A 23,574-nucleotide genomic window follows, 5' to 3' on the forward strand; every position below is an offset into this window, starting at 1 on the left:
TCAAGAAGGTTATTTTTTCATTTGCTCTAGTAGTAGCTTTCTTTGCCCCATTATAGCAAACCCTAAAGGAGTTAAACAGATAAGGAAATCCTGCAGCATAAGGAAGCTGCTTTTATTGTTATTATTATTTATAATTTTAGGTGCTAATTTTAAAGGAACAGTCATTTGGACGTGTATGATTACTTGTATAGAGACTCTTCCAACTATAAATCTGGAGCAGAATCTTCGAGCTTGAGGCAAAACAATTTGTCTGTCTTCTTGTGAGCCAGGTTAAATTGATTGTAAAGAAATGAACTGGGCATTTCTGACTGATTCGTTTTGGCTTAGGAATGCTATTTGAAAGATTGATAGTTCTGAGTGGGGAATAGGATGGCCTTTCGTATGTGTTATCTAAATTATTATTGGCGATTACACAAAGCTCATCAGCTTGCCTTGGCCTTTGTAAGGCAGTCATTTAGCAATCTGCAGCAGCTTACCGAGAAGGTTTTGTTTTATTGGAGTCTTTGGGCAGTCAGGAAAAATGTTTGCAAAGATGTCTGTTGCAGAGCAGATGGTAATGGCTGCAAAGAAGCAGGAGACTAAGAAAGCTGTCTTGGTCAGAATGAACCTTTGCAGAGTACCTTTTAAAATACTTTTGCATCACATTTATTCACAGACCATTTCAGGTGTGGTATCCAGTATCCAGCTGGAGGAAGACCAACAGTTTTGAACTTGGCGCCTGTTTGTTCTGACAAGTGCAGTGCAGAACAGCATGTTTCTTTAGCTGCCCCAGTGCTGTTCCTTGCAGGGTGGATAGGAAGTGTAAAGTGCATTCATTATTTTCCAATCAGAAAGCAAACAGTGAATGCTTAATGTTAGGTATTAATACTAAAAAGAAAATATAAATAGTTCTCTTACTATCAGGACTGCAGTTAGCAGCTGATGATTATCTTGGAAGCCTGTAGTGATGGTGGTCCTGCAAACTACTGCTGCCCCTCTGCAAGGCAGTGCTGCTCCATAGGTGGGTGGGCTGCGGGAGTCTTTGCAACCATCATGTGTGTGGAGCTTCGGAGTAACTTGGCCCACCTGCTTCCCAATGTGCCAAGTTCTTAATTCTTAATTTCATATTTTCACTTTGGATCTCTGAAAATGAGGATAAACATCCTTGTGATCATATTTACTTGTGACAGAAGACAGTGCTGAACATACTTGTCTTTCTTCCACCACTGAACGTTTGCTCTGAAGGTTCGTGCGTCTGCTTTTGTCGTTCTTGAAGTACACAGGATCCTCATGACAAAAGACTGGTGTCACTCTAAGCTGAAGAGCGTAGGTGTGCCATTGTGCCTCTGATTCCCAGCTGCAAGAGCACCCTTGTCTATAGAGCCCTCCTCTTATTTTCCCACTTGTTCTTTCCTCGATTCCTATAAAACTCCACCATCATGACACAAGGTAGCAGGGGCACCATGGGGCAGGTCATTCGGCGGCAGCACAGTTTGTCTGTCAGTGCGAGGCGCTGCCTTTTAAATCCCGTGAGCTCCGGCTTTGGAGTGGCACTTCAGGGAAGCTGGAGGCTTGGCAGGAATCGGGAGCTGCTGCCACATGTGCAGGCGACACAGGGCTGGGCTTGTGTCACGGCTATCGAGGGAAGCTCTCGTGGCCCCAGGAGGCAGCTCCCAGCTCTCACTAGCTCAGGTGCTTACAGTCCTGCTGTTTGGGAATGCCAAGTGTGATTTGACATCCTTTTTCTCTCTGTCCTTGGTGTACTGTGGGTAATGTTAACCTTCCCATGTTTGGTCCAGTTTTGTGTATATATTTATTATTTTTGTGTATATTTATTAGTTTTGTGTACATATTTATTAATATTCTTACACAAAAGCTGCAGTGCCAGTTCATGGCACTATCACGTATCAGTTCCACTTCAGTCACACCAAGCACGAACGCTAATCCAAGTTCCAAAACCAAATAAATGCCAAGAAAAAAAATTGTCACAACAGAATTCTCTATTCAGTTTGTTTGTTTCATCCAAGCATGAAGTTGGATTTAAAAACTGCACAGAAATACTGTTGCAGCTCGCTACTCAAATAGTGCTTTGGTAATGTTTACAGTAACGCAGCTGATCCACCGTGCCTTTTGGACATGTGCTGCCTTATGGGGCATCTTTAGGTCACTTAAATTCTTTATGCAATTTTGTAATTTTAATATAAGTGTGAGCTGGGCATAGCTTATCTTGCTGCCATCAGGCAGGTGCTCCTGAGGAGAAGGTTCTGACTACCAGCAGTCCCAGCAGGGACCCGTGCTGTGGAGTGAGTAATCTTCATCCACCTTGTTAACTGGTCAAGTTCTGATTCTTATAGCTAATAGCGGTTTGCAGGTCTGCTTTTGTGTGTGCATGTGTGTGTGTTTCTGTTTGTTTGTTTCATCCCATGTTAAGTTTCCCAACCTCCTTCACTGGATCCTTTGCTCTTTCTTTGGGCTTAGTGTTCATTAGGAGCTCAGAAACAATACTTCCACTTTTTTTTTTTTTTCCCTCTTGTGAATACATTAAGGGATTTGTTCTTTCAGGATTTTACCCCCATTACTTCCACGTGGATTTGAATTTCATTCCTTCCAGCTTAAATTTTTATAGGACCTAAGTTGAAATGGCCGCATTGTAAACTTACAGTTGGTTTGGTAATATAACATGTTAATGATATTATATAAACATATTTTTTTCAAGAAAACTTGTTTTGAGTGAAACCATTGCGCTTGTTAATGGGAAATATTTGTCGCATTTCTGCTTTTCTGCCTTTTTTTATTTCTTTCAGTACTTATTAAGAGCATCCTTCTGAAACTTCTGAGAGAATATGCAAGTTTTTTTTTTTCTTTAATTCAGTAACTGGAGCACAATTTAGAATGTCTTGGATGTGATTCCAAACCAAGTTGAATGAGCATGAAATACTACATAGTCCTGGATTGAGTATATAGCTGTAATTATACTTAAGGAGTTTGCTGATGTTATGTGCTCCACTAGAGCAAAACTCCAGCCATGGATAAATGATCATTCTCTATTTTCCATGTAAGTCAATCCATAGGGACTGTGGAGCTTCTTCTGATGAACATGGTACTTGAAATTGTTTTTTGTTTGTTTCTTATCTTGTTCTTTGGAGAGGTTGCAATACTTGTTTGGATCACTTCCTCCCTTTTTTAACATAGTAAACCTCTTAAAAGGGCTGTACTTTGAGGGGTGGTGGTGTTAAAATTGTGAATTCACACAGGGTTGAAGCAATCTCCGTTACCTTCCCAAGTGACATTGCATTTTGCTTATTCTGGAAATCTTTTCTCTGTAGAAGATCTGCTTGGTGAGCAATGCTCACTCGTGCTTAGTGTCTCGCTCCTCGCTCTTAGAAACGTTGCATGGACAAGCGTCCAGGTGTCAGCACCGGCTGTCCACCTGCTAAAAAGCATTGCTTCGCTGTCAAGAGATTTCCGCCCAACCAACTGGCAATGGTGATTGCTGTGTAGGGATACCCTTGGCAGGGAATTTTGGTTTTTATCTATCTTGGTGCGCCTGTGTGACTTCTTTGCGTGCCATGTACTTGAGATATCAATTGTGTATTGTGTGTCTATTTCCTGCGGTTGTGGTTGTGCCCGAAGGTTATGGGCGTGAGAACAGAAGGGACAGGGTACCCACCGTCATGCCAGGACCTCGCTTCCGTGAGGAAATGATGAGCTCAGCTGTCACCAATTTGAGCATGACATCAGGATTGGCTTTCCTAAGTGCATTGTGTAATGGGCACCTGCGTTGAGTTGCATGTTAATGCTCAGTCACAGAGGCCTGAAGGATCTTTTTGCAGCTCTTTGTGGTTAGCCGTCATCGTGGTACCATGAACCTTATGTCTTGGTGTGGCTTTGCCGTGTCGCCGCCCATGCCCTTTTCCAGCTACCGTGTGAGCCCGCAGGGGGCAGCTGCTGGAAGGGCTCCATGTCACCGGCTGCAGCGGTGCACTTTGAACCAAGTCAGTCCTGAGAGCAGGGACCTTTCCTCTTTCTCCTAGTGGCTTAGTTTTCTTAGGACTCTTTTTGAGGAAGATATTTTCAAGCGCCTACAGATATCCTTTGGAAATTAATATATCCGAATGCATAGATCCAGCTGAAGCTCCCTCATTCATGCACTTTTTCTCCAGGCAAATGGGAAGCATGACTGCCCATTACAGGAAAGAAAAACTGGCTTCTTTCACTAGGATAGGTGTTTATGAGTTTATTTCATTCCTTTTAATGACTTCTATTCATTTTCCTCATGAGGGTGATGGGATTACCCGCCTGTGTGACTCACATGTCCACTCTAACCTTAAACAAATGGAAACAAACCCCTGCCCGCCCGGCTCATGGCCCCCATTTACCTGCGTAGGAAGAATCTCGTTTTTTGCCTATTAATTGGCAGCTGCTGCTTGTGTACTACAGCTTGTTTTAGGCAAAGATGGTTGGTTGTACGTTACATGCTAACCTATTTTCAGGAAATTATTACTGAAGTCCAAAATGCATCTGGAAGCTTTAAAATATCCTTAATTTTGCTGTGTTTTGATCTTTTGGATTTTACCTTCTTGATGCCTGACAGATTTATTTTATTTTATTTTATTTTATTTTATTTTATTTTATTTTATTTTATTTTATTTCCAATCCTCCTCCTCAATTTCTTTTTCTTCCTGCTTTTACATGCAACACTTTGCTTTCTGTTTTATTTTTTTAACCTGGTTTCTGTCCAGATGGAGAGCTTTATATGTTCTGAACTGTCAGGTTTTATTGTGCTGCATTTTTAACAGCAAGGTCATTCCATAGGAAATTCTATTATTTGTGATGAAGGATAGGTGGCACTCTTGTTATTTTTGTTTGGTTTCCTGAAATAAATCAAGTGTATGCAACCTCTTAGTAAGATTTCCTTTTGTGTTGTAAGTGCTTTAGAGGGAGTTCTTGAACATTGAAGAGGATTTTATTTATGTTTTTTATATGAACACGTACCTAAATTGTCTGAGCCTGGGACTCATTCACAGTACTCTCTGGGAAGGAAAAGGTGTTATTTTTCTGAAGACCTCAAGAGTGGCTGCTCAGCTGTATGGCACTGGCTAATTTTACATACATAATGCTTGTTGTATATTTACATACTGTTTCAGGAGACAAGAAAATCAACAAATACTTTAATGTTACTTCAGTTATTAGTACCCTTATACTTAGTAGTTTCTTAGTTTTGTGATAGAAGCATAGCTTTAAGTTGACGTGGTAATCATAGTACTATTGAATGAAAGGAAAAGGCATGTTAGCAACTGCTGAACAGTTGATAGAGCCTTTCTTTCTTAATCAAGGGTGGTAAATACTGGTTGCCTTGGTTCTATAAACTGACTGTAGAATTGCATAATTTTGTGAGCTTGAGAGTTTTCTCTTATAATGTAGAAATCTTGAAACATGAATAATACATGCTGATAGAGGTATGAAATGTTAGATATTTTCTGTAACAGTAGAGGAAAACTCATTTCAGTTCTATTGCATATTTTATCTTTGACTGAGTGTGCAGCTAGGGACAGTTACATGGAAGTGTTTTAACCTTGATGCTTGAGAACTTCAATCCAAATCAAATCAGAGTCAATTTCATTATTACTGCTGGCTGACAGCTTCATATGGCTGAGGCAAAGTGATTTGGTGATCTCAGTCCAGTTCCTGTTGATCCATTTGTCAATCAATTGACTCTGTTATTGCTCTTCCCAGAAGAGAGCCCATGCTTGAAAGAAAAGAGGACGAGTAGAGTTGGAATGAGAAACTTAGAGAAGTTTCCATGCTGCCTCTCTGCAAGACCATGAATCTCTTCAACATGGGTGCCTTAGTAGCTCATTGTTTTGTGACACATTCTTGCTGTGTAAACCCCTCTGTGATGGGGTCCTGGCTTGTCCAACACAACAGACTGTTCAGGGAATTTCTTGGTTGAAGCCTTCTAAATAGAACCATTCTGAACTAGTTAATGTCCTGCAAGGCTACTTTTGTCACTTCAGATAGAAAATTAAATAGTTAATGTGGAAGAAAAATGTGAATTAGGGCAGCAGTTCATTATAGACAAGAATGTGTTTGCTTGATTTTCCTTGAACAGCTGGTAGTAGGTGTTGCCCCCTAAAGCTAGGATAATGTGCATTGTGTTTCTGTATGTTTTGAAATGCTTTCATTGAGGTCCCCAAGACGAGAGTGTGGTCAAGACTCTGCTGTGCTAGTGTATGGCGTGAACTCAGTTGAAACAAAATACCTTCTTGAAAGAGATTCCAATCTAGTTTAGATTTTAGATAGCTCCACTTTGAAATATTTTGTTAGCATATAGACACTGAGGAAAGAGTGCTTGATTTTCATTTTGATGGTTGTTGAATTCTGGAATTTAAAATGGATTGGACAATTTTTTTTTAAATATATATATTTTTTTTAACGGGTGAAGAAACATTTTATGACTTGGCTGTTTGTTTTACAGTTTATGTTCTTGGTGCCCTCCCATGTAATAATACAAGCTCATGTATTACTCATCCCTCCCTTTTTTTTCTTCTCCAAAGTGTTGTGTTTGTTTGTTTTGTTTTGTTTTTATAACAGTACAATACCCTGAAGTGTCTGAATTGAAGAGTCCCAAATAAAAAACTACTTCAGCGCAGGAAGTTTTCTTGTTGACTTAGTTAATGTTTACTTTCTAATGCTAAATCAGCTTTCAAGTTATTACATGCTGTTAAGGCAAAGAATTTTGTTTTGTAAAATAATACAAGTCTCAAATGGTGGTAGTTATTGAAGTTAACACTTTTTGCCCAACTGTGGGAGTGCTAGCATCTTTGAGAGATTCCAATTTTGGTTCTTATTTATGCTTGACATTTAATGTACTTGACATTCTGATTATTTTACACCTACGTAATTTCTTATAGCTCAAGGGATAATGACAATATTTTAAGCAGTTGTGAAGTGTAGCTGTATATTATTAAGCAGGTGCCACACTACGAATGGAAGGAAAAAAAAGCCTAAAACATTTCTGGAATCATTTTCTTGTGTTGTGTATCTCTGGGTCAACTGTGGTTGTTCATCAGCTTGTTTAGCTGTGCAACTTGGTTATTTGTTTTGTTGTAAGGAAGATAGTCTTACTAATATTTTTAGTTACTTATATATGCGTGTGTGTGTATATGTATGTGTATAAAACACATAATGCTGGGCTGTGTGCTTATGTTGTGTCCTTTGAGGTCTGGGGTGAAACATTATAGTAACACGTTTCTGAGTAGTTACTCAGAACTTACATTTTTCCTAAAATTTGGATTAAAATAACAATGTAAAGTAATGTACTCTCTATGAAATTAAGGCCATTAAACCAAGCTCATATATCTTTAATGTACGCTCCTGTTATGGCTGATCTCAAAAGCAGCTGTCTTATCTCTTGGTTTATAGATAATCAATAATAATATAGATAATAAAGAATTATGTAATAATTTGTGAGAAATTAAAGTATCATGGGAGGGAAAAACGATTTGCTTGATTGGAAGTTTAAGGTCTTCTCTTCTCCTGTTTACCAAACATAATTTTGTTAGCCATCTTTGCTGAGATGTATTCTCATGTAAACATGGCGATCCCTGCAGTCACGTAAGATTTTAGGGCCTTTCAAAGAGGGTAAAATCGATGTCGGAGAAAGAAGAAGTAGACGGAAACTGGTGGCAACGCCGTTTCTTAGAGAAGTACATTTGGTGGTCACAGTTTCCCCATTTAACGCAATGGGAGTTTTGTGTTGAGTTTAATGTAATTGTAAGTAAATTGGCTGCGTGAGGTGTGATGAAGAAATGTTAAAATACTTTATTTTACAGAACCATGCATGGAGGATTTAAGCACTTACCCAAGTCCTCACAAAACACTTGTCATTTCCCAGCAAGGGGTCCTTGAAGCAGCCCTGACTGAATGCATTATAGGAATGATTTTTTTAATCTTTATTTTGCAATCTTGCCACCTGGTGGTATACTTTGGCAATAAAGGCCTGGCTAAAAACCTGTGCTGAGTGATATTTACCTTAGTAGGCAAGGTTTTAAGAGCAGACTTTAAGACCGGATTATAATTAAGTTCTTGGGTTTTAGCGTGCAAATTCATTGTGTTCTTCCATTCCAGCTCTCTCCATCTTTGTCACTGTAATGGCAAAGTGGTTTCTGTAAAATTGCTAGAAAGTGACTGGAAGTCTTCATAGTGCACAAGACCAAAGGATTTATTTGGAGTTAATTAATGAATGCACATACAAACACACACATTTACCTCAAGAGTACAATTAGATTCCAAATTGGTTGAAATTTGGAATACAATTGCTTCCCTCCTTGTGTCAGTGTCACATGTTAGGTGCAGGGTAAGGTCTGTGCATGCCTTTGAATTAAACCTGTTTTCCTTCCCACTCCGATTTCCACAGAAATGAGGGAAGAGAAAATGTAGTAGTACTGTGTGGTTCTAGAACGCTTAGTCCTATGAACCTTATGAACCTTAATCCTCAAAATAAAACTAGATATGGTTTGAAAAAAGATAGTGTCCAAGTCCTGAAATTCCTTCATAAAATTATGTTAAGCTGAATTTACCTAGAATACTCAAAGGGTGGTGTTAATCCTGAAATAAGCACCACAAATTGAAGCAGTATGAAAGTTGAATATTTTTGAATGGTTTAGGCTGTCATTTAGATATAAAGACGGGACTGAATGCATTTGAATGATCCACAGGACCTGGTATCTTTCAAACCTAGTGCCAAGAGTACTGGGGAAGCTAGCTCCGTGATGCCAATCCAAGATGAAGCAGATGTGGGTTTACTGGTGTCTGTGTTGGGAGACCCTCATGGATAATAAAAGGTGTTTCATGTAGAGTTCAAAGGGCATTAACTATCCAGTGTTTGCAAGCTGAAACTTTGTAGGTCTGCCTTTATGGTGTAGTGTTACGTTCGCACACAGAACACTCACGTCCAGCACAACCTCTCTTCCTCGTCCAAATGCTGCCTGTGGTTTTACTGCACCTTCTTGGGGATCTGTTGTGGAAAAAGGCAGAATGTCATTTATTCATGGCGACTTCAATGTGCAAACTCTAAGACCTCTCAGATACTCACTTGCAGGTTCTCCTGTCACACAGACAGCAAGGAGAATCTCGTGTCCACCACCCCTCTCTCCGTCTCCGCTTCCCTCTCACTGGCAGCCAAAAACAGCCCACTGCCACTGGGGCCCCTCAGCTCTCAGCATGCAGACCGCCTGCCATCCTCTGCAGCCCCTCTCCGGTATGTGCCCATACAGCACACATAAAACATTGCTCTGCATTTGTAACTCTTCCTGCCCCTCTCTGATATGAGGCAGAGCAGCAGATAGCAAAGCTATCATGACAAGCACTGTCTTTTTTGCTGTGAGCCTTTTCATTCTTACCTGTCTCTTGGCTTTCAGCTTCCCCTTCCCACTTTCAGCCCTTCATCCTCACCCTCCTGGTTAATGTTCTGCATTTGTCCCGTAAATGGTGAATATTAATAATGTTGAGTAGCTATTCCAGAGCAGCTACACAACTTGAAGTGCTAAAGGTTTAGACTTGTCATCTTCAGTGTGCAAGCTATTTTTAAAGATGATGGAAATTACAACCAGTTGAGAATCGCCTGTCTGCACTAAAAGTACTGTTTATTTATATATATATGCAAGAGGCCAGAGTTTTACTAAGGCTACAGCACTGATAAATGGATAAGGGTGAAAAACTTTGGGAGCTGAGGCTCATCATTCCAAGCTGTTAATGTAGATCGTTGGTCAAAGGACTTTTTAATCACGTTATTTTACTGCATTATGTCTGTAACTATTTATGACACTGGCTGTTTGCTCTCAGTTTTGTGGGGTATCCTTTAGATCAATCCTCTTGTTTGTTCTATTAATTTGTTTAATTCTCTGGGGTTTGTCGAGTCTAATTATCTCTTTTCTTTCTTCCAGTTTTGAAATCAAGATTGATTAACCAACTCAAAAAGACCCAGCTGGTTATGTGACTTGGAACCCTGTTTGTGAAGCACTTGTTCATTTTTACAAGACGACAGTACTGTATGTTGTTTTTCTTTCTCCCAAAATTCAAGTTCAGCTGTTGTAATGTAATAGAAATCCTAGACAATAGAAATACAAAATTCCGGAGGAATTCAACTCATATTGGTAAATAAGATCTTGATATTCAGTTCAGTGACACCAGATTAGAAATACAAGTGTTTTATTTGCCTTACCATATTACTAATCCTAGGTTTTTTCCACATAACAATGCTGCTTACGGTTTCACATCATCTAAGGAGAGCTTCCCATATTCTGAAAGATCAGTCTGCTTTCTCTTTACATTGCATTGCATGAAGTATGGGATTAGTGACTGTGACAAATGTGTTTGAGCACTCGACTGCATTGAAAACGGATTATGTAATGGCCAATACTGAACCACCACGCAGGAAACATAAAGCAAATGCAGAGAGAGATTGCAGTGTCACTTGATGACATCTACACCAAGGTAGCTCCAGTGGAGCTATTGTTTCTCTCCCAGCACTCCAAGATTTTGGACTAAATAATGCTTCCTCTCTACTTAATTTATTTTCCCACTGTTAAAAATCTGTTCTTTATAAAAATGCACCTTAATTTTTAATTGCAAAAGAAAATTGCACGGATGAAGTATCTGCCTTATAGTCTTAACCTCAAGCATTGGAAAGTATAAATGAAAGTTCCAGCAGTAACATTACACGGCTTAACACTTTTTTAACTTAAGAACTCTATTGCGTAAACAAAAACCTTATAAGAGTAGGGGAATGTTAAATACAGGTTTGTTACAATGCACGTCATCATATTACATGTGGTATGAATCCTACCTTTTTCTTTTCCAGTTCCATGAAACTGTTATGCCTTAACAGTGACTTTTCATTTCTGTAATTAGTTTTCTTTGTTAAATTTTGGAAACACTACCTTTACGTTATGCTTCACTAAGACTAGCAGGAATTCAAGCCACTCTATCAGGTACAGAGCAGCACCAAGTTATTTCAAGCATTACTTTAGTTATAACCGCATGAGAAGTCAGGCAGCTTGGATTGGATGAGCTTTATAAACATGTTAAATTGAAGTTGCACAGTTTGCTCTGAATGTATGAAAATTCTATTATTTTCTGAATGAAATGAAAAAGCTTGTATTTATTCTTTTTTTTTCTGTTGAATAGTAAGTAGTTCAAATGTGTTGTAAGTGGTGATACAGTAAATGTATAATCCGCTGTTCCATTTAATACCTCTCTTGTTACTAAAGACTCATTAACCAAGAAGGGAAAATAAGGTATAATGTTCAAACTATTATAGAAAAAGGGGAAATAGCACTCACTATCTACTAAATTAAGTTTAGTCTTATGAAATAGTAGAATCAGTAAAGAAAAATTAATAAGTATTTACTCTGAAATAGACTTTTATGCAGTGAAGTATAGGATTACTTCTAATTTTGATGATTACAAGGAGATGTCTGGGCAAATTTGCTTTATGACTGCAATAAATATATTGCAAGACTGCCCTGTGGTTTGAGGTATCATTTTCCTAGGACGCTTCTTCTTCTGAGGGATGTGCAGAAGTAAGCAGACTTAAAGATTGATCTGAAAAACACGAATAACAACTGCACAGAAAAAAAAAGGTGGAGGGGGTTTACATTTTCTGTAAGTAATTAAGGAAGCTTTCCATAGTATATAGCTTACATTCTGTATAGGTGCTACAAAGAACACTGTAAGAGTTAGCTTTAGATAGATTACCTATCTGCTTTTATATTGTATATCAAAAAAATGAAGTAACTTGTATGATAAAGTTTATAAAAAGCACTATGTTATACAGAAAGGCTCTTGCACAACTTTAATGTATTCAAAACCGGATGTAATGTTTGTACGGATAGAATTATTCAAGGATTTATGCTTTTGTCTCTAATAATTTCCAAATGAATTTCCACTAGGGCAATAGCATATGTGTTGTTCTCACATACATGTAAATATTAATTGATAGGATCTTTAACTGAAACTAAATCAGAATGAAAATATGGTCATAATGACTGTGGCAATTGTAACATTAATGCTGAGAACACTGCACTAACTTCAGTACTTTTTACTGACATCATTCCTTTTTGACTGCAGTAGTTTGTCACTATTGCTTTAATGAAGGATTTTAATGGGTGCTGTAGGCTGTGCAGACCAAATAGTGTGCTTGTCTTTCAAAATCCTAGAGATCGAAGCTACACATTTTTCAAAAACTCTCTTAAAACAAATCATCTGTAACACTTGTCTGTCAGATGTTTAAACATCTGTAAGAGACAAAAAGCTAAGATGGACTAGGCAGGGAGCTTTCTTAGCCATTCAGATATTTAAAAGTAAATAAATAAATTCTCACACAGAACTTTTTCCTGCTATTCCCCCCCCCTCCCCCCCCCCGCCCAAGGAGTAAGATCATCAAAATACCATCGTTTTGCCCATTCCTTAGTGTTTTATGCAACAGTCTTCATTTATGTTGTGGAAGGCAAGCTGCCATGCACAATCACACAACTTAGTGTGCCTGTAAAATGAAACAAACAAACAAAAAACCAACAAAAACTCCTAAAGAATGCTTTGTCTTTAGCCTCTCAAATACCCTTTTTGAGAGATGCAATGGGCTTATGGTCTAACTCTACCCAGATTTCACTGTTGTTTAACCTGCCTCAGAACTGGAACTGAGGTTGCATTTACATAAGATGTTTGTTTCCATTGATGAGCATCAGTACACGGTACTGTTCTGGTTGTGCTAGGTGTTAATACAAGCTTCAGATAACACTAAACAGGACGTAATGCTGATTTTTTTGTGGGTGTCTGGTGAGGCCACAAGTTCACAAGGATTATTTCTTCCTTACAAAAGTCACAGAGGTAATTGCAACTGTTGTCCTCTCCCAAAGGTATTCCTTTATGAAATCATACATGATTTTGCTTGGTGGTTCTTGTCGTCTATCTAAGTCATTAAGGGAAATACTTCAGGCTGCTATGTTATTTCTATACTTAGTAGAAATTGAATGCCCGTCATAATTGAGAATGATGAAGCTGAAGAAATGGCTTCATCTTCAGCACCAAATACAGCCATGCCTGCATTTCGCTGTCAGGTCTGTGCACGCAGGCACTAGTGAAGCCACTGAAACTCTTGGCTTTTCAAGTAATTATTGTGACCTTTTGCTTTTGTAACTTATTCTATGTTGGAGGAAAAGAGCTGTAAGACTAAGCGAAGACTAGTAGTCTCACTTTATTGTATTTCTTCAGCACAGCTAAGATGGGCACAAATTGTACGCCAACTCATCCCTAATGATCATATCTATGTCAACAAAATTGATTTCATAGGCTTGATGTCAGATAGTCCTGTCCACCGGTTTCTGTATTACTTTTTCTGGGACCATGTCCTGTGTTTTGAAGGGGAAGAGGAGTCTGTTCTGTTTCCTTTCACTTGTTAGAGGCTGGTATGGCGTTATTCATTCAGAAAAGTTATGCAGAAGTAGAGTGCTCCTGTGCCTACCAGTACCTGTGCAGTTATCTCTTTTTTTGTACAACTAAATGAAAAATAAAAATATCCATGCATGTCTTTGAACTGTCCCTCCTTTGAAAATCTGACCTCCCCTAATTAAATAACCTTTTCCTACTATGTAAAGTCAATGACATTTTATAATCATACAACTTGTACTTAGTTTCAAATTTGTCATTTTGAGAGGTCTGTAGAGGTAATATTAAAAAATAACTATATTCAGTGAGAGGATAACAGTAGACAATATCTAACTCTTGCTTAGGACTTCTCACCAGTCAATCCTGAACTGGTACGGGTTATGTCACATCTGTTTTGCAGGTAATGGAAATGGTGACCCTGAGAGGTTACGTGGCATATCTGCGCTATGCTATTTCCATCTCTTCTGTGCTGTGTGACTGAACATCACAGTAAAATATCTCTCTAGAGCAATACAAACAGCTCCCTAAAGTAATGATATTTTAATGTAATAAAGTTAAGGAAAATTTTTAGTTGAAACAAAAATTTTGATGTGTTTCTGCTGCATTTCTTACGTCTGTACAGTGCTTGGAATTCTGCATGTTGTATGTGCTGTTCAAATCATGTGTTGCTTTACATTTTTTTTCTTGGTAGGCTCTTCACGCTACAGATTTTGTAGGTCTGTTACTGGCTTTCTACTGACTTATATCTGTTCCTAGCTCACAGAGCCCAGGTTAATGCCTTTTTACTGGTTTCCCTTCAAATACAGAACATTCAGATGTGTAATTCTTTAATATGACACCACAGAGGGTTGAGTACAATTCACTTGCTAATATATAGAAACTAAATCTCACATAGGAGATGTGTTCTCGTTTGTCTTCATTCACTGTATTTCAGAGGCTATGTGCCAAACCTTGCTTGACAAATACAGCATACTACATTTACCCCTTAATTCAGAGGGTAAATGCCTTTTTAAAGGTAAAAATCCTTCATCCTTGCTTAATTCTTTTGATCCTATGGAAGAGCAAAGGTTTTCATTTATGACCCCACCTGTGCCTACTTTGCTGATTACTCCACTTCTTACTGATTCCTGTGTTAAATTTCCCTTTTTCAGGGAGAAACTGCAAAGTGAATACATCCAGCAGAGACAGAATTTTTGATTTTTTTTTTTTCTCTTCTCCTGTCCCAGCTGAAGAAGTCACCTCAGTGGCTGTGGTACTCTTCCCTCTCTTTCAGTTTGCCCTGTAAGTTTAGCTCCTAGTTGAGACCAGGCTTAGCTCTTTAAACAAAACAACAGTTCCTTTTTTTTTTTTTTTTTTTTTTTTAAAGCATAGATTTTGCTAGTGCATCTCATTTATCTGCTTTAAATTTTAAGTATGCATTTTGCCTGCATGGCCTTTAGAGTTCCATTCACTTGACTGAATTGTGCACTCTTACAAGAGCAAAGTAGAAAAATTCTCCATTTGCTTTCAGTTTGATGATCTAATCATCGTCTATTGAATTCCTATCCATTTTTCCCCTGGAGAGTTCATCTAAGCCAGTAATATTAATACCTTTCTTGAATGGTTCTTTGGCACTTGCCAGTTTTGCAGGGTTGTGTAATCCATCGCACTTCCTACATCTTTGCTCAGGCTGGTGAGTCATTTAGGAAAGCAGGGGAAATGGGAGGAGAGTTTGTGTCCGACACGCAATTCCCCCTTGCTGTCCACCCTCCCCTGGTCATCCTGGCCGCGCTGTTGGCCTGTGCAGGGCCTGGCCTTGGCCTTCTCTTTGGACTCCTCATTTCTTTGCACCTTGTGTGTCTCTTCAGTGTCTTGAAATGCAGGTTTTGTACTGGCTTCTTAATCACGATCCTTGTCATCCCCTCTTTGGATGGACTGAGTGACTTATTCTTAGGCCTCGTGTTAGATTTCTCAGTAATCTCTCCCTGCAGATGTCGGTGCTTCAACACCGAGTGAAGTGATGCTTCGCTTTTTATGTATGCAAGCAACACATGGTCTGCAACCAGCTACTTAAGCTCACAAAATATTTAAGAATATGTTTGAATGCAAGGTCTTACAGAAAATGCAAATTTATTACTTACTGCTTTTCACTTGATTCTCATGATAGATTTCTGGAGAGTGCTCCGAGGAGGGTTTTTTTGGTGCTATCACTACTTTTCCTTCATGCTTATGCTAATTTTCTTTCTTTGCTTGAGCCCCATAACACTTGTTATCGGTAGCTACAATTTCCTGCCACCTGTGGTGGAATATATTTCTTCATTATGAGCTTTTTGCTGCTTTCTCAAGTTTTATTTTTGATTAGCTGCTATGGAATTTCTACATATCATTTGCTTGTCCTGCAAAGCTTAATCATCTGATAGCTGGGAAAATTGCTGCCTCTGGTTGATTTTACTTCGGCCCAAATCACTTGGTGCCTGTTCCTGGTACCAGTACTGAACTGGTATGAAGTTCAGCAAAGAAAATGTGGAGGAAAACTCTTTTTTGTGTTTTGTATTTTTTTTCCCTTGAAATGAAAGAGCGCTGAAAATGCTGAGGCCCAGTTCAAAGCGATTTAACTGAACGGAGGTGGAATTCAGAATAGATCACAGCTTTTTATTCTGAGTTTGATAAATGTTTTCTTAATGTTGTTTGCAGAACTTCTGTATTTTAGAACCTTAGATATATATTGTGTGTGTGTGTATTTTTTCTTTTGTGGGAGGGGAGTGGGGGGAGAGGATGTTAGCAGAGGTTTACCACTGTGAATCCTCCTGCCCAGATCAGAAGAGGACCATGAATTACACCCACTATTGGATTTATAAATGCAAATATGTCTTGCTGTTGCCCATTAAATGGACATTTCCATCCCTGATTTAAAAAAAGAAAAAACAAACCAACAACTTTTTATCACAAGAACAGCTGTCCAACCACCTCATCTATATCAGGTAGTTCCTCCTCTCTATCACTATCATCTAAACCAAGGATTAAGGCCAAGGAAATATTAGAGGCAGTGATTAAAAAAACCATATGTGTATATGAGAGGCACTTGTAAATCATACTGGATTTCTAGCGTCAAAAGAGGGACTTGGCAATAGCAGATCTGTAGCTTCAAAGCTGTAGGAGGAAAGAGAAAAAATGGTTTTGACTCTATGCTGAATTCTGCTGGAGCAGCTGGTGCGAGCTTCGTACTGGAGGTGAACTGATACCCACAGGTAAAGCTGCTGCTCTCTGGCATGCGTGCCTGGTTAAAAAAAAAAAAAAGAGCCAAGAATAACTTTCTATTTATTCTTTATTGATATTTTTATCCTTACTCTTTCTAACCAAACCTAGCCTCTAGGCTATAAATTGCAACTTAAGGGAGATAAGTCCATATAAGTCTTTATAAACTGTTTCTATTAGGTATTCATGAAATAGCCCACTGAAAAGGTTGTAAGAATGACCTCAATGAGTTCCTCCTGCCCCCACTCCTCCACTTATGTTTTTGGTGCCAAGCCTTGATGCCAAGGAATTCTTCCTCTCTCCATCATCCCCCAGGTCCCCAGAGAAATAGCACACAGCCTTGCTGGAGTAGTATGATTCACCACTGTAAATGTCTCTGTCAGTCTTACTTGAGAAACTGCACTGAAATGGAAATGAAATCTGTGCCCAGCGGGCATAGACATAACTTTCAGCAACTAAACTCTTTCTTCTTTTTCCTTCCTTGTTTCTTTAAGAGTGCATGCTTTTCTACATGCCAGTGTGCTTTATGGATGAGATGAAATGAAAAAAAAAAGCATATACTTTGCAAGGTGTCAAGATTAAGGGTGATGCTGAACTGTTTTTGTTTTTCTCATAAGCTTTTCTCTAAATCCCATGAGGTAGCATTCCTGAAAATAAGCAAATAGTTATATACGGTTTCTGATGAGGGTCAATAGCAGATCCTTTCTTTGTGGAAGGAGTTTTAGTAACAAGGGAACTTCTTGTTTCTGTAACCACTTTGTGAGAGACTTTCTGGGTCAGAAGTTGCATCTGAAGCAGAGTTCCTAATGGTCATGAGCGAGTCGTCTGCATTCATTAGAGAACCACTGGGTGTTGAAGAGAGACTTGATAGAGCTTGGTTGGTGGATTTTGCAGGTTAGTGGGATTGCCTTTTGAGAACAGATAAGAGTAGCTAGAGACTCCTGAAAATCCTGGTAAATGAGCAGTTAAGCCAGACAAAGAGCATCTGCTGGACAAAGGCATCTATACCATGTCCAGGTAAATGGGTTGGGGAGACCCTCGCAATGAATTGTTGCTTGATACAACTGTGGAAGAAAAAGGGGTTAAAAAAAAAAAAAGGATGATGCAATCAAATATAAGAGCCATCATGATAGTTTTAGTGGGTATTTTAGAAAAGAATTAAGGCATGGCAAATTGGGATTTACAAAGACTGAAGTGAAAGAGATTGCAATAGTTAAGACATGAGATTATTAAGGATCAGAGAATTTTCTATTATGGTTTTGTGGAATTTGAATTAATTTTGAGAAAACATGCACCAGTACAAAGAAAAGTTAAGGAAAAGGGGAAAGGAGGAGAGAGAAGAAAGCCCTGCAAGCCTGAAAAATCATTTTATTGCAATCTGTGTGTGAAAGAAGAATGGGAAAAATAGAAAATCCTCTGAAATAATCATAATCATTTAAAATATTGAGAATGTAAAACAAATGTTAAGCCCTCCCTTTAATGCTTTTATACGTGTGAATACACATGGGAGTTTGTGTGCCTGTTTGTATATATACTATTGTAGTTCATCACCAGCCGAGGTCTAGTAAGGTTTAAAACTTGCTTAAGAAAAGCTTCGGTTGTTTTCCATCTGGAGTCTCATTTTAATCCTTTGATTTTGCTGCAGAAGTCCTGACCTTTGTGATGGTGCTTCATTTTTTTCATAAACTTTGTATGCCACAAGGCTTTTATTAATTCTGTAGTCAAATTTGAGTAAAATAGGTAATGTTCATACTACAAATTTAAACAAACAAGCAAACATAATCTAGATTACTTTTTATCTTTGCGTTCCTACACTGCATTATATTTACAATTGCTGTCTCTTGTTATAAGGCATTTTCAAAGTTTTTGCACTGGCATTTCAATCCTCATCTTTTACAAGAAGTTGGAAACTGGTATGAATGATTCATTTTAAACTGCTATTTTAGTGGTGCACGCATCGTCTTATATACAATTTTACATAAAACGGATGGGGAAATGCTAGTTTATATACCTCCTCCACCTATCTATTTAAATGAAAATGCATAAAACTTGAACAGGGGAGTCATTTGGATGTATTTGGAAAGAACATACTTAAAAAATACAGTAGGGAAAAACAAGGAGAGAGCTCAGGAGCCGTGAATGGTGATCAGCTAACTGCAAAACGGAGGAAATTCCATGGGCAGTCTCAAAACTCACCCTTGGCTTTAAGCCCCAGATGTTTGCTGTGACTGAAGACAAAATAATCCAAACCAGCTAAAATAGAATTAAAAAATGCAGCAAGGCAAAAGATAAGATCTACATATGTTCTCACACTTTTTTTTTCCTTTTCCTTTTCCTTTTTTTTTTTTTTTTTTTTTTTTTTTTTGCTTGTTTGGAAAGATGGAGATGAAAGGTAGAGGACAGATTCTTCATTAGTGCTCATGGAGTAGAGCTATATGGGGGTGAGATTTCTGGGAAAAGACAATCAGAAAAGTTCAACTTCTTATAAAGTGTGACTTTTTAAGAAAATCTACATCTTGCATTGTTTCATAGTCCTTTTTATTAATGTGGGTAATGGCTTGAGTTTGCTACTAGTCTGTTATGCGTTGTGTAAAAACATCACAAGGAAAAGAAAGTACCATAATGATAATGTGACAGGCATTTCTAAAATACATAAGCACAGTCCTAAAACTAGAATGCGTTTATCCTTGTGTATAATTAAAATAAAGTAGTATATTGAAAAAAGTTTGGTATAGCTTTGAATGAACAGTGGTTGAATTTAATTAAACTTTATGACAGTGGATTTTGTTCCTCATTGATTGCTGAGAAGTAATCCAAATTTCTCAATGCAGAAAGAAGTAATGTACAAAAAATATTATTTCAATTATCCAGTTTTTTAACTTTTTCACTCAAACTATGAAGGAATATAGTTTTAAGGGTTCAGTGTAATCTCTCTACAACCCTGTTTTTTTGTTTGGTTGTAGGCTGTAGATACAAATCAGGCAAAAGTCCTGATGAAATAAATGAAGTATACGCATTTGCACAGTTTGACCAGTCAGTTACGACTATTTATTTTTTTGTGAGCAGATGGTAGTTCCAAGTCTGTGCAGAAATATTGTCATAAGTATTTCCTTTAGTACTCTTTCTGTTCTAATTCTTTTCACAGCTCTCCTTCTTTCAGGACATGTTTGCTGTTGGAAATATGTGTTCTGACAAAATATTTAAAGGTGAACAAAGAGAGAGGGAGCTCAGAGAAAGGAATAACTCTTTTTCTTCATAGTGTGAAAGTGACTGGTATACTCGGTGTGCTCCTGTATTTTGAATGATGATATATATAAAGAGCATAAATGGATGAAAATTTGGATTTATAAAAAAATGTTTCCTTATCTTTCCTGCACTATTTCCTGTTATAATATTGGTATATTTTTATATCTGGATTTAAACTGCCATTAAAAAAAATGCCCAATAGACCATCTTAAGAACCGTAAATCCTCTGTTTACTTGGGGTGGTATGTGAAAGGAAGCTGCATTGCAGGTAGAATTGGAGACACCATGGTGAATGGTGGGAGAGAGTAGCCTAATTTGCAAAGGCTGGTCTTTCAGTTACGATTTAAGGTGAACAGGTATTCAAGTTTCAAGAGGAACTGGTCTCAAGGATGATCAGCTTTGTTGTTGTGCCTGTCTCCAGTTTTTGTTTATCACCTGCCCATAGATAGGCAATATTTTGCCATAAGATAGATTTTTCTTATAATAATGCTTTATTGAAATGAAGGAAGTATTACCAGTAATTTTATAAGGCCAGCCGAATGGTGTTCTAATTCACTGTTGTAGTTCACAATATTTATGTAATTTCATTAAACATCCATACCTCTTAATTCCTCATTAAACTGAGGATAGCTACTAAAAGCAACTTAATTTGGAGAAAAAGGATTTCTGTCAGGAGATCCCAATGATTCTCTCCGTGTCTTAAGAATAGTTACTGGAAATATTCTGCTATTTTTCTGCCTCTAATTTATAAATAAACTTATAACGTCCTGCTGTAAACTAGAGTGTAGATCGTTTGGTCCCATGAATTTTGATAGATAAGACAGAACTGACCATAATACTACTTGCAGACTTGGAGTAACTCTGAAATTCAGGAGTTAACAGCTCTTTCCAATACATCTTCAAAATTTCATTTTTGTGATATTTTTGAGTATTTTTAAAGTAGTCCTTTAATTCATATTCAAAAATAAAAGAAGATTCTCCTGGAATAAATTCTTAATATATGCAAACTGTTTTACAGGGAAAACTCCTGTTACAAAAAGACATATCTTTTACTGCAACTGATTTGAAAGAGCAGGAGGTTAAAAATCTTCTAACATGTTTTTGAAATCTGCATGTCAGCACAGAGCATTTCAGAAGGGCTGCTGGGACTCTGTGAAAGTCACATTTCTCTTTTGATTTCAATTTTGTACCTAGAAAGGATTAGAATATATTAATTTGAGTTGATGGTCAAATGGAAAATATTTTTAGAATGTAAGATGCATATCGGAAAAGATACGCACTCGGGAATATGGTATAAAAGAGTCCTTATATTGTTTTTTTTAATTTTAATTTTTTATTACTATTATTTTTTATTTTTATTTTTTATTTTGTGTGTGTGATGTGGAAAAAAATTACCAAAGTTCTTTCTATCTGCTATGCTGAATCTCTGCATTTTATTTACTACTGTTTGGTGCAAAGTTATTCATGACCTTGTTCCCTGAAAAATGCTGAAAAGGTATTTGAAATAGCAGAGTCTCATCTGAACAACAGCATAATTTCCTAGAAACCGATATTTAGCCACTGATTTATTTGTTCATTCTGTCTTTCCATCACCTATTATTTTTCCAGAGGTGCTTTCTCTTGATTGTGACCTTGCAAGATGACAGATTAATTCTAGTGATTAGGAATTTGTGCGGGCTGCTACTCAGCCTCGTCTGTTACAAAACACACTATAATACATGATATTCTTTAATTCAATTTAAAGCAGTTTAACTTTGAACAACCAAAATTCAGATGCAGGGGAAGCTTTGCAAGCTCATCCATCTTTTTCTTGCTCCCTGCTCCTGTGTTCAGAGAAAACTTTGAGAAATCTGAGCAAACTTTGCCTCTCGTCTCTTGCTTTCACCTGCCAGGAGGAGCTGCCCAGTGTGAAGAGCCCCAGTGCAGGTTTGTGGGATGTGCAGGGGCCTGTTAGAAACTTGGCAGTGCTGTGTTGAAAGCAGCCACCTCGCACCTGTCTCCTCTCCCCCAAGCTTCCTAGCTGCGATTTAACTGCTTAGATCTGCAAACATGGGTGGGCCATTTCTTTGACTTTTGGGAAACTGTTTTCCTGTCACTGATAGTAGTGTAGCAATTTTAAAATGGGACTTTTAAAATCAGAGTTAGGGAGCCTTTTAAACAGTTTTGCAGCCCTGGTGGAAAAGGCTGCAGATTTTGCAACTGACCTGTTTTTCTTTTTTGACTGATCTAACAGTGCTTCTAAACACATGGTGCAGTGGAAGATATTAACAACTGGGAGCACGTAACTTCAGTAACAGTACAAATAAAACATTGGGATAATCTCAACTATTTGCCACATGACAAAAAACAGTAAAAAGCTGTGATAACTGACCAGAAAATGGGGCTATAATTTCTGAGAGACACAGAAAACTTTCTCTTTGTCACCTGTGCAAAGCCCATAGTTTCCTGGGAAGAAGTGATTTATGTTTGATTTTACACGGCAAATAAGCACTACGCATAGATGTTCTCCACTGGGGCACTGCAATTCAGTTTCATAGCTTGAATTTAGAGAAACTCTGTGGTCAGTGAGGAATCATTAGCAATAGAATAATTTCATCTGGTGGAAGGCAATCATTTACTGGTGGGGTTGACGTGGGTGGGAGCACGTCCATCAGGCCGCTGTTCTGTCACAGCCCTGGCTGGTGCAACAGTTGGATATTGGCCTTTCTGCTTTCATCTCCTGTCATAGTCATGGTCCCAGTTCGGCCTTGCACTGGTTCTTGCACTCATCTTTGAGCTGATCTCAGTCCTTTCTGGGTGGCACATAAACTTTACGCGTAATATGACTGGCTTAGGCTGCAGGAAGCCAGGCTGCGGGGTGGAAGGAGCAGTGAACCACATGGAGCTGACTCTGAGGTTGGAAGGAAAGTGATGAGATCAGAGGGCTGCTGCAGTTCCAATCCTCTACAGCTGCCTACCCAACCTTTAGAAAATAGGATTACTGGTTATTTTGTTAAAAGAACTACTGCTATGGTAGATTGGCTCCCTTCTTTCCAGAGACAGCAAGCATGCCATAAGATTGCGTGTAATTTAACCATGCAGTTTAACACCTTATGGAAGTCCTGTGCTTAATGCACTTTCAACTTCATTTTGAGCTAAACGGAAAATTTTCAGACCTTCATAATACCTGTTGTTACCATATAGCTCTCTATTTCTGTTAAGCAGAAAGTTTTGTGCTACAAGCATAACTTCAGAAAAACAAACAAACAAAACAGTACAACATTCAAAATGTACAAAAGTAAAAGGGGTATGTGACTTTTTGCTTGTTTTAATAAGTCAGTATCACAGGAAAGCAAAATCAATACTTCTGTCTTTATGATCTTAAATTTGAGTTCGAGATACCACGTCAGTTAGCTTCCAATCAGGATTTCTTACTCCCTATAGCTGACTGCTTTCAGTTGGGCAGTGATAATGTCCTGGAGTTGAAATTAAGATCTTTTAAGGGACATTTGGTGACAAAACTAGAAAGAGTACCCCATTTCCTTCTCCCTGACGTTTTCCTTCTTCTTGCATTTAACACGGCCGTGAGCTCACTAGGGAAGAAAAAGAGAGCAGAAACATTTTTTAATGGAGTGTGGGGAGGATTGAAATAAATTTTTCATATATATTGCTCTCTGAAACATGTCT

General features: G+C 38.1%; 1 protein-coding gene across 2 annotated transcripts in view; it reads left to right on the forward strand.

Moving 5' to 3' along the window:
• The window catches only part of ATP2B2 (ATPase plasma membrane Ca2+ transporting 2), a 412,675-nt gene that overhangs the window by 132,336 nt on the left and 256,765 nt on the right, over positions 1–23,574 (forward strand). For both annotated transcript variants that reach the window (XM_050712691.1, XM_050712690.1), the window contains exon 3: positions 9,927–10,031. The gene's annotated coding sequence lies outside the window, so the exon portion shown is untranslated. The remainder of the gene's footprint in view (positions 1–9,926; positions 10,032–23,574) is intronic.

Source organism: Cygnus atratus, chromosome 10 (genome assembly GCF_013377495.2).
Source record: "Cygnus atratus isolate AKBS03 ecotype Queensland, Australia chromosome 10, CAtr_DNAZoo_HiC_assembly, whole genome shotgun sequence".
Classification (NCBI taxonomy): Eukaryota; Metazoa; Chordata; class Aves; order Anseriformes; family Anatidae; genus Cygnus; species Cygnus atratus.